The sequence below is a fragment of the Dipteris shenzhenensis genome, unplaced genomic scaffold (genome assembly GCF_047967505.1).
Source record: "Dipteris shenzhenensis isolate YYH24624 ecotype China unplaced genomic scaffold, Dip_SZ_1.0 scaf0438, whole genome shotgun sequence".
NCBI lineage: Eukaryota > Viridiplantae > Streptophyta > Polypodiopsida > Gleicheniales > Dipteridaceae > Dipteris > Dipteris shenzhenensis.
Genome location: NW_028239744.1, coordinates 35,001 through 44,180, shown reverse-complemented (window position 1 = coordinate 44,180; position 9,180 = coordinate 35,001).

Sequence of the window (9,180 nt, the reverse complement as noted above, 5' to 3'; positions counted from 1 at the left end):
AATAATCGAACTGTCACTCGTGGTGTCAATTGAATCTCCGTCTGAAGTTTGGAAGATAGACCGACTCCCTGGTTAGAAAAAATAGTAAGTCGGAGATGATTCAATATCGAGATATCTCTGCTATGCAGAGATATCCCTCCTTCAATTATTTCTACCAATAGGGGGGGGTGTGTCTACATAAGTAGGTCACACACATACACGTCGTTATTGAATAGTAATATAGTGAGATGGGAGAATCAAAATAACTGGGCATAATGAATCTACCTGAATCAATTTATGAATCTGTCTTGATACTAATCGAATTAGGTATTCTACTGGGAAGTGTAGGAGTGGTATTATCTGCTAATATAGTTTATTCCGCCTCTTCATCGGGACTGGTGTTTATCTGTATATCTCTCCCATATCTCGTACCGAATGCCGATTCTGTAGCTGCCGCACAATCGCCTATCTATGTAGGAGCTATAAATGTTTCGATCGTGTCTGCCGTAACGGTTATTGACGAACCAGTAGATTCCAATTCAACCATTTCCTGGAATATGGGAGATACTATTGCCTTAGGAGCTTGTACGGGTCTATCTATCTTATCAACCACTACAATTCGAGATACGAAATGGTCTGATATAAATCCAATCGACCCATCGAGGGATGTTGTGGGGGGAGTCTCAAAAAACAACATCCAGCGAATTGGATACCAATTGTTAACACAATTTCTGGTTCCATTCGAACTCCTTTCTATCCTCCTCCTAGTGGCTTCAGTAGGGGCGATTACAATGGCTCGTGGTGAAGGAATAACCAGACCCGACGAAGAACCTGCTTCGTCGTCTGGAGATGACTCCCCATCTTTCTAATTAATTACAACTTCTCGTAAACTCATCTCGTAGGTTAACCAATTAAGTTTCCGGGGGGTTAATACATCATGCTCGAACATGGACTGATTCTAGGTGCTTATCCCTATCGCGTTGGCTTTTCCGGATCAATCACGAGTCGAAACATGATTAGGGCACTGATGTGTCTTGAGCTGATTCTGAATGCCATTAATATAAATCTCGTAGCATTCTCCAATTTCTTTGACAATGAACAAATGAAGGGGGAAATCTTTTCAATATCCGTAATAGCCGTTGCAGCTGCCGAAGCTGCTATTGGGTTATCCATTGCTTCGGTCATCCAGCGTAATAGAAGATCGACTCGTATCGATCAATTTGATTTGTTAAAATGGTAATTGATTCGTCGATGACGCTATTTATTTGGGCGAATCGCTATTCAATGCAGGTGTATCACATCCAGCTGGTAATGCTGTCGTTTTCCCCCTAACAATTGCATTTCATTCCGAAAAATTATGTCATACCTATCTGAATCCCTACCTATCCCGTTCCTTAAAATTGTCTTGTACCGTCCCTCCCCATATTGCAGAACCCATTCATTTCACGAGGATGATGGGAGAGTTCCACCCACGGAGTGTCTATGTAGGTAGATGCGGAAAAACCAAATCAATACAAATCTTAGATTTGATTGAATGGAAAATAAGGGGTAGGGGGCAGGGGGGAGGGTAGGTACACCTCAACAACCCCAACAGGAGAATATCTTTGACACGTCAATCCAATAGGAGTGAACAAATTCGACGGCACATTCAGTAAAGATCTATGACACATGTATTGGTTGCACCTAATGCGTAAGAGCCTGTCTGACAGATGCATTGGAAACGATCCCCCGGGATGGGTGTAAAGCCAATCAAATTGCTTCTGCTCCTAGAACAGAAGACTGTGTAGGTTGTAAGAGACGTGAATCCGCTTGTCCAACAGATTCCTCGAGTGTACGCGTCTATCCGGGAGCTGAGACGACTCGTAGTATGGGTCTAGCTTATTGATTCATCGGTCAAGAAAGAGATTCAAGAATCGAATCGTTTTCTTTCCAACTCATACTCAAAGATTCATACTCAATTCTATTGAGTATGAGTTGGGGTATTAAGATTCCCCCCCCCCTCCCCCCCGCTAAAATATTTTTCCATCCACGATGAGTAACGTACCCTGGTTAACCACAATTGTTCTTTTTCCGATTCTGGCGGGTTCGCTATTTCCAATGCTTCCCTCCAATGGGAATAAGATCGTTCGGTGGTATACCCCAGGCATTTGTATATCGGAATTTCTACTAATCATTTATATCTTTCATTGTCACTTCCATATCGATGATCAATGCATTCAATTGGTGGAGGATTCTAGTTGGATAAATTCAATCAATTCCCATCGGAGTTCAGGTATTGATGGACTCTCCATGGGTCTCATTCTACTGACAGGATTTGTCACTACTTCGGCAACCTCAGCAGCTTGGCTAGTTACGCGGAATACACGTCTATTCTATTTCTTGATGTTGGCCATGTATAGCGGCCAAATAGGACTGTTTGCTTCTCGAGACATTTCGCTTTCCTCTCCTATGTGGGAGTTGGAATTAATCCCAATCTACCTACTTTTATGTATGTGGGGTGGGAAGAGACGTCTATACTCAGCCACGAAGTCTATTCTATACACAGCTGGTGGTTCTATCTTTCTCCTAATAGGAGCCCTAACTATGGGTTTCTACGGGACCCAGGAACCCTCCTTCAATATCCGAGATTTGGCAAGCAGATCACATCCTATATCACTAGAAGTGCTTTCTTATCTAGGATTCTTCGTGGCGTATGCCGTGAAACTGCCAATATTCCCTTTTCATACTTGGTTGCCAGACACTCATGGGGAAGCACATTACAGCACATGTATGTTGCTGGCTGGGGTATTACTAAAAATGGGAGGGTATGGATTGATTCGAATTAATATGGAATTATTACCTCATGCTCATTCCATACCTGCTTCGTGGTTGGTGCTATTCGGATCAGTCCAAATTGTTTATGCATCCCTGATTCCGCCGGGTCAGCGTAACCTTAAGAGGAGAATAGCGTATTCATCAATTTCCCATATGGGTTTTGTAACAATTGGAATTGGATCCGTGACAGATACGGGTCTTAATGGAGCTGTGTTACAAATGATTTCCCATGGGTTAATAGGTGCCGCTCTATTTTACCTTGCAGGGACTTGTTACGATAGGACACGTACCCTTTATCTCGATCAATTAGGGGGGATGGCTACCCCAATGCCCAGGATATTTACTATGTTTAGTATCTTCTCAATGGCATCCCTTGCATTACCCGGGATGAGTGGGTTTGTATCGGAATTGATGGTATTTCCAGGAATAGTGACTAATCAGCATTATTCATCTATATCTAAGTTATCGGTTGTAGTAGTCGAAGCGATTGGTACAGTATTAACTCCCATTTATTTGTTATCTATGTTACGTCGAATATTCTACGGATACAGAATATCCAACTATTCGGATCCATATTCAGTTGATTCCGGACCGCGGGAAATATTCATATCGATTTGTCTCTCTTTACCAATCCTCGGTATCGGTCTGTATCCAGACATGGTTGCATCTCTACGGAATCACAAAATACTATCTATCCTGGTTCCGTACTCTTTTATGGGATAGTAGAGGGGCAATAAAACGCAGTATCGTTTGGATCGGTAGTCGAACATATCTATTCAATGAGGATTACTCTTGGAAGCGGTTCTGGTATTAATTCCTATAAGGGAAGGCAGTGGGAATCCATGCCGCTGGCGACGTAATTGCATGAATGTCTGGGTGAGGAATCCACAGCGCGATTCCTCATGCAGACTCTGATTCAAATCACGAATTGATTACATGTAACACTTCAAGCATCTGACGAGGTAACATTTTTTGTTATCTCTCCCCCCGATCGAATTAGCGGTCTTCTACCTAATTATTAAGTAAGCCACCCGTGATTATGTAAACCGATTCCTGGTGGATTAACCCCTGAGAAACAAATCCAAGCAATGAAGAATCCTGTAGATGCTACAATAGCAGGCCCTTCCCCCTGCCAACCACTAGTTATTCTGGTATGGAGATGAATAGCATATATCAGCCGAGTCACTAATGCCCAGGTTTCCTTAGGGTCCCGGCTCCAGTAGGATCCCCACGCTTCATTAGCCCACACTGCTCCAGAGAGAATACCAACAGTCAGTAGAGGAAACCCTAAGCTGATGATTCGATAACTCCATCGGTCCAATTGGTGGATCAATCGGCACCTACGTGAATTCAAGGATAGTCGATGAAAACTGTTTCTCGGATTACTTCCTGCCTGCTCGTAGCAGTGTATATCCACTCCCGGAGAGGGGGTCCAGGTAGGAAATTCTTGATTTGGACCGGGGATAGAAAATTGTTCTGCGTCATAGGTGGCAATCGGTGGAGATGTTGCTGATGGAGATCCACATAACGAAGTCACATGGCTTAGTGGCATCATACTTACATGCGTCATTAACCGATGAGGTTGCAGAGCAGGTACTAGCGGTGTGGATTGTTGCATTTCCTCAGGAAGACCCAGAGTTGCGAATCCATGGGTCGACATGGCACCTGGTGCCGTGACTGCACCTGACCATTCGTTCCGACTCCTAATTCTCATAATTACATGCATTGGGGAGAAGCTCCGTGAAAGAAACATAGATGATTCATGTAGATTGCTCGGTGGTAGATGTTTGGGTTGAATCAGACGAATCGTCGTAAATCCCGTTATACAGATGAAAGCAATTGTCATACCTCCAACGCTCAAACTAATGAGTCTCTTGAGCTTGCGAGCCAGCCCCATCCGGTGAAACAGAGTGACGGAAAGAAGCGTAAGAAAAGAAATGTGAGCGAATATGTGCTCTATATCGGTGTGAATCGTAATGAGGAGAATCCAGTGAATTAGTGAGATTTTGGAGAGTATGTACCACCCACCCATTATTCCCAGGAGATTTCGGGTTTACCCCTTAAACGTCGAAACGGGGAGAATTCCCTATTCCTACTGCTTTTCCCAGTGGTTGTATCAGACACAGCCCTCGCCTGCAGGTTGAAATTAAATGCCGCTACTCGGATTCGAACCGAGATGCTCTAGCACTGCTTCCTAAGAGCAGCGTGTCTACCAATTTCACCATAGCGGCTCGCTACTCGTTATACTTATCGTAATTAATGATATCACATCTTCGGGTGAATCGTCAATCTTCCTGGGGGAGAGTACACACGCACAACAAGGGACCTTCCCTGTCTATAGTTGATTAGGTATACGGCGCTATACTTGTATAGGAATAACGGGATATGGCGTAGCTCGGTAGCGTGCCATCTTGGGGTGATGGAGGTCGCAGGTTCAAATCCTGCTATTCCGAATAAACGAGGTCGGAACATATTTTAAACGGAATAGAAGACGTTCCCGTTCCGGGAACGCAGATTTATCTCCCGATTCTCTTTGGGTGTTATCGACCCATACCCATTCGTAGTAGGGATAGAGATAAATCGATGATCGTGATCGAGACCCTTGTATCATAGGAAGGAAGAGAGGGATTGGGCTCCTTCTTCATGCACGTAACCCCCCCCCCCTCGTGGTTATTACCAACATTCATTGATACAACTCTGTTAGTATTTGGATTTTATTTACCGCACGGTACCGTCACGCAATAATATCAACATGTACCCGTACTACTTACTAGGGATCCAAATTCATCAATAAGTTCCCTGACAATCACTTATCTCGTCTTCCCCGTTCCAACAAACAAATAGTTCACTATCTATTCCGACCGACCCCACGTCCTATTGATACGGCAATTCCTGTTACAACCGGGGAGTACTACTGACCAGTTTCAGAAATTTTTTCATTTGTCACATAGTAAAAACTTCTCGACCGTCCAGTCAAAATGGATTTAGCTGGAGAAAAAGCTTTCGATGCTACTTCATTAGTTTGGGTCTTCCAAATATGATTGCGAATCTTCCTCCGCGACCTAGAAGTACGTTTTTTTGGAACTGCCATAATGAAATCTATCTATTCGGTTTTATCATCGAAATGAATGCGACGAGTATGTTGATACGTACGAGTAGAATCAATATAATGAGGGAGGGGGTGATTGCGTAGAATCATTAGAAGGGGAACAACTGGGGGAACTGGGTTTCCATTCTATGCAAAAGAATCCCAGCAAGAATCATTGACTTCTTTATGATAACAATTTGCTAACCAACCAACTCCTTTCCATTTAAGCAAATGGGATCTACTACAGATCGAACCAAATCCTGTCTGTATCCCGATTTCCTTCGCGTCTTCTTCTTAGAATGGATCTTCCGTATCACTTTCTTCCTCTCGAAACAGGGATGCAAGACGCGCCCCCTAGCAGTTGCGTTACTCAGCCGGGGATGTCCGAGATCAATTTTGGATCCGTGACAAACCAATGAAACTCGATATATCGACATTACCGTATTGGACTCTGATGCGTTGTGCCCAAGCAGAGCGAAGTGACGAACATCATAGAATCTCCCCGGTTCTACTCGGAGTTGTTTTCCTCCAGTATCAATTGCTGCATGTCTATCCGTAATAGTCTTGTCGTGTGAAAAATAACCCAAAACAACTCAATCGGTTTGGGGTCAAAAAATGGAACCTAGATAAGTATCTCCGACACATTTGATTCCTGTCAAGTCTCGACGCCGGGCTCGCACCAGAACGAGAAACAAATGGATTATTCGGTTTGATACGCGTGATCTCACCTGTCCATATATATTCCATTCTTCGACGCTCCATATATCTGACAACTATTGACAGAAAGAGTTCCAACCCGGGTTAAATATGTTTATGGAATTATCTTATGAATGTGCTTGGATTGTCCCCTCACGCCCATTCGTAACCTCTGGTTTGATCGGATTGGCATCGTTTCTTTTTCCAAAAGCCACTAAGAGCCTTCGTCGTATACGTGCTATGCTCAGTGTTCTTTCATTAGCCGCAGCTATGTCCGTCTCTATCGCAACATTCTGGCAACAAGTTACTGGTCGCTCCACTTTTGAATACTCATGGTCATGGATTCCCAACGACGATATTTCTCCAAAGATAGGATTTTCAGTTGATTCACTTACTTCCATTACGTCGATATCAGTCACCACCATAGGTGTCTTGGTTATGATTTACAGTGATAGTCATATGCGTCACGACTAGGGATACGTAAGGTTTCCCGTCTATTTAAGTTTCTCCACTGCCTCCACGTCAGGATTAGTGTTCAGTCCCAATCCAATACAGATTCATGTTTTTCGGGAATTAGTAGGGATGTGCTCTTACTCGCCGATAGGTTTTTGGTTCGCACGACCAAGTGCTGCTAATGCCTGCCAAAAAGCTTTTGCAACTAATCGTACAGGAGATTTCGGATTATTATTGGGTATATTAGGTACGTATTGGATAACTGGTAGTTTCGAGATCCGCGAATCGTGTGATTGATTTAGTGAGTTGATTGATAACAACAGCGCCGGCTCCTCCCTTGCCAATACATGTGCTCCTCTACCATTTTTGGGTCCGGTATCTAAATCTGCACAATCCCCACTCCACGTATGGTTGCCCGATGCAACGGAAGGACCCACACCTATTTCGGCTCTTATACACGCCGCTACTATGGTAGCTGCGGGAATTTTTTTTGTAGCTCGAATGCTTGAATTGTTTGAAACCTTACCTCTAAGCATGAATGTTATCTCCTGGATAGGCGGAATAACGGCTCTACTGGGAGCGACGATAGCTCTTGCCCAGAAGGATATCAAGAAAGGTTTAGCTTATTCTACTATGTCTCAATTGGGCTACATGATGCTGGCTCTAGGTCTCGGTGCTTATAAACCTTCGTTGTTTCACCTCATTACACATGCCCATCCCAAAGCTTTGCTATTTCCCGGATCCGGTTCAGTAATTCATTCGATGGAAAGGGTTGTCGGATACTCTCCCAATAGAAGTCAAAATATGTCTCCCACGGGTGGTTCGCGAAAATATATGCCAATTACTGGAATCACTTTTCTTTCAGGTACTCTCTCTCTCTGTGGTATACCACCTCTAGCTCGTTTCCGGTCCAAAGATGAAATTATTGCAAAGAGTTGGCTACGTTCCTTTCCCCCCGGATGTATAGCCTCATTCACAGCAGTTCCAACTGCTTTCTACATGTTCCGCATCTATCTCCTCACGTTTGAGGGGAATCTACGCGCCGGTGGCGGTACCAATTCATCCCATTCCTCTATGAATAGTGTCATTCGGAGTAACACCAAAACGATAGCAACGAGTGGAGATGGGTATGATGTTCCTCCACCCCCGCGAGACGAAGGAGTCGATTCAGCAGGAGGTTATGACGGGGAAGATTCAGTCGATAGAAAAGTTTCTGCAGAGTCCAATATTCGTTCTGAGTCTCTATATCCTAAGGAATCAGACGTTTCGATGGTATTGCCTTCAGTAGTACTGTCGATACCAACTTCGTTGGTTGGATCAATAGGAGTCAATCTCGCTGGAGGAGAAACTGGTCCCGATTTGCTATCCGAGTGGTTAACTCCCCTTGCAGGCTTTTCAGAGGACAACAACAATCCCGAAAATTTGGTACAATTGCTAATAGATTCAGCAGGTTCGGTTGGTCTATCACTAGCCGGAATATCTATCTCCTACGTGATTTATGGACCGATATCCTCTCACACACAACCTTGCGGTGATATTGATCCTTTTGCCAAACAATCTATGGGTTCATTTAACCGTCTCATTGGGGACTGGTCACACAACCGGGGTTACATCGATCATTACTACGATATCCTTCTAGTGAGAGGTATTCGATTCCTGGGTGAGTTAACTCTTCTTTTCGACCAATGGGTAATTGACGGAATTATTAATGGCACCGGTATTTTGAGTTCCATAGGTGGAGAAAGCGCAAGATATGGGGAGGGCGGGAGAGTATCTTCTTATTCATTCGGATTGATGATTGGTATTATTCTACTGCTAACTGCCTTCGTTTCTCTTGTCTCCTAAGAGTTTTTTTCTTCTCCTTTCCAAGATATTCCTTATACCTCTATAAGTATCCTGTGACTATTCTACTATGTTTTCCGGAAAAGGAGAAATAGAAACTAGTGATTGGTGATCGATCGATATGCATCTTGGGGTTGGGGGGGGGGCGATCAATCACGACCAAGATCAACCATGACCGAGATCTTCCACACCAGCCCCCCCCCCGATTCGTAGGCTCTATCCGAGAAGGCAAAAGGGATTGCTATCATTACTGCTTCTTCCTATAATGAGAGTTAGGGTGTACGCGAGGTTCATGAAGTCTCGAAGAA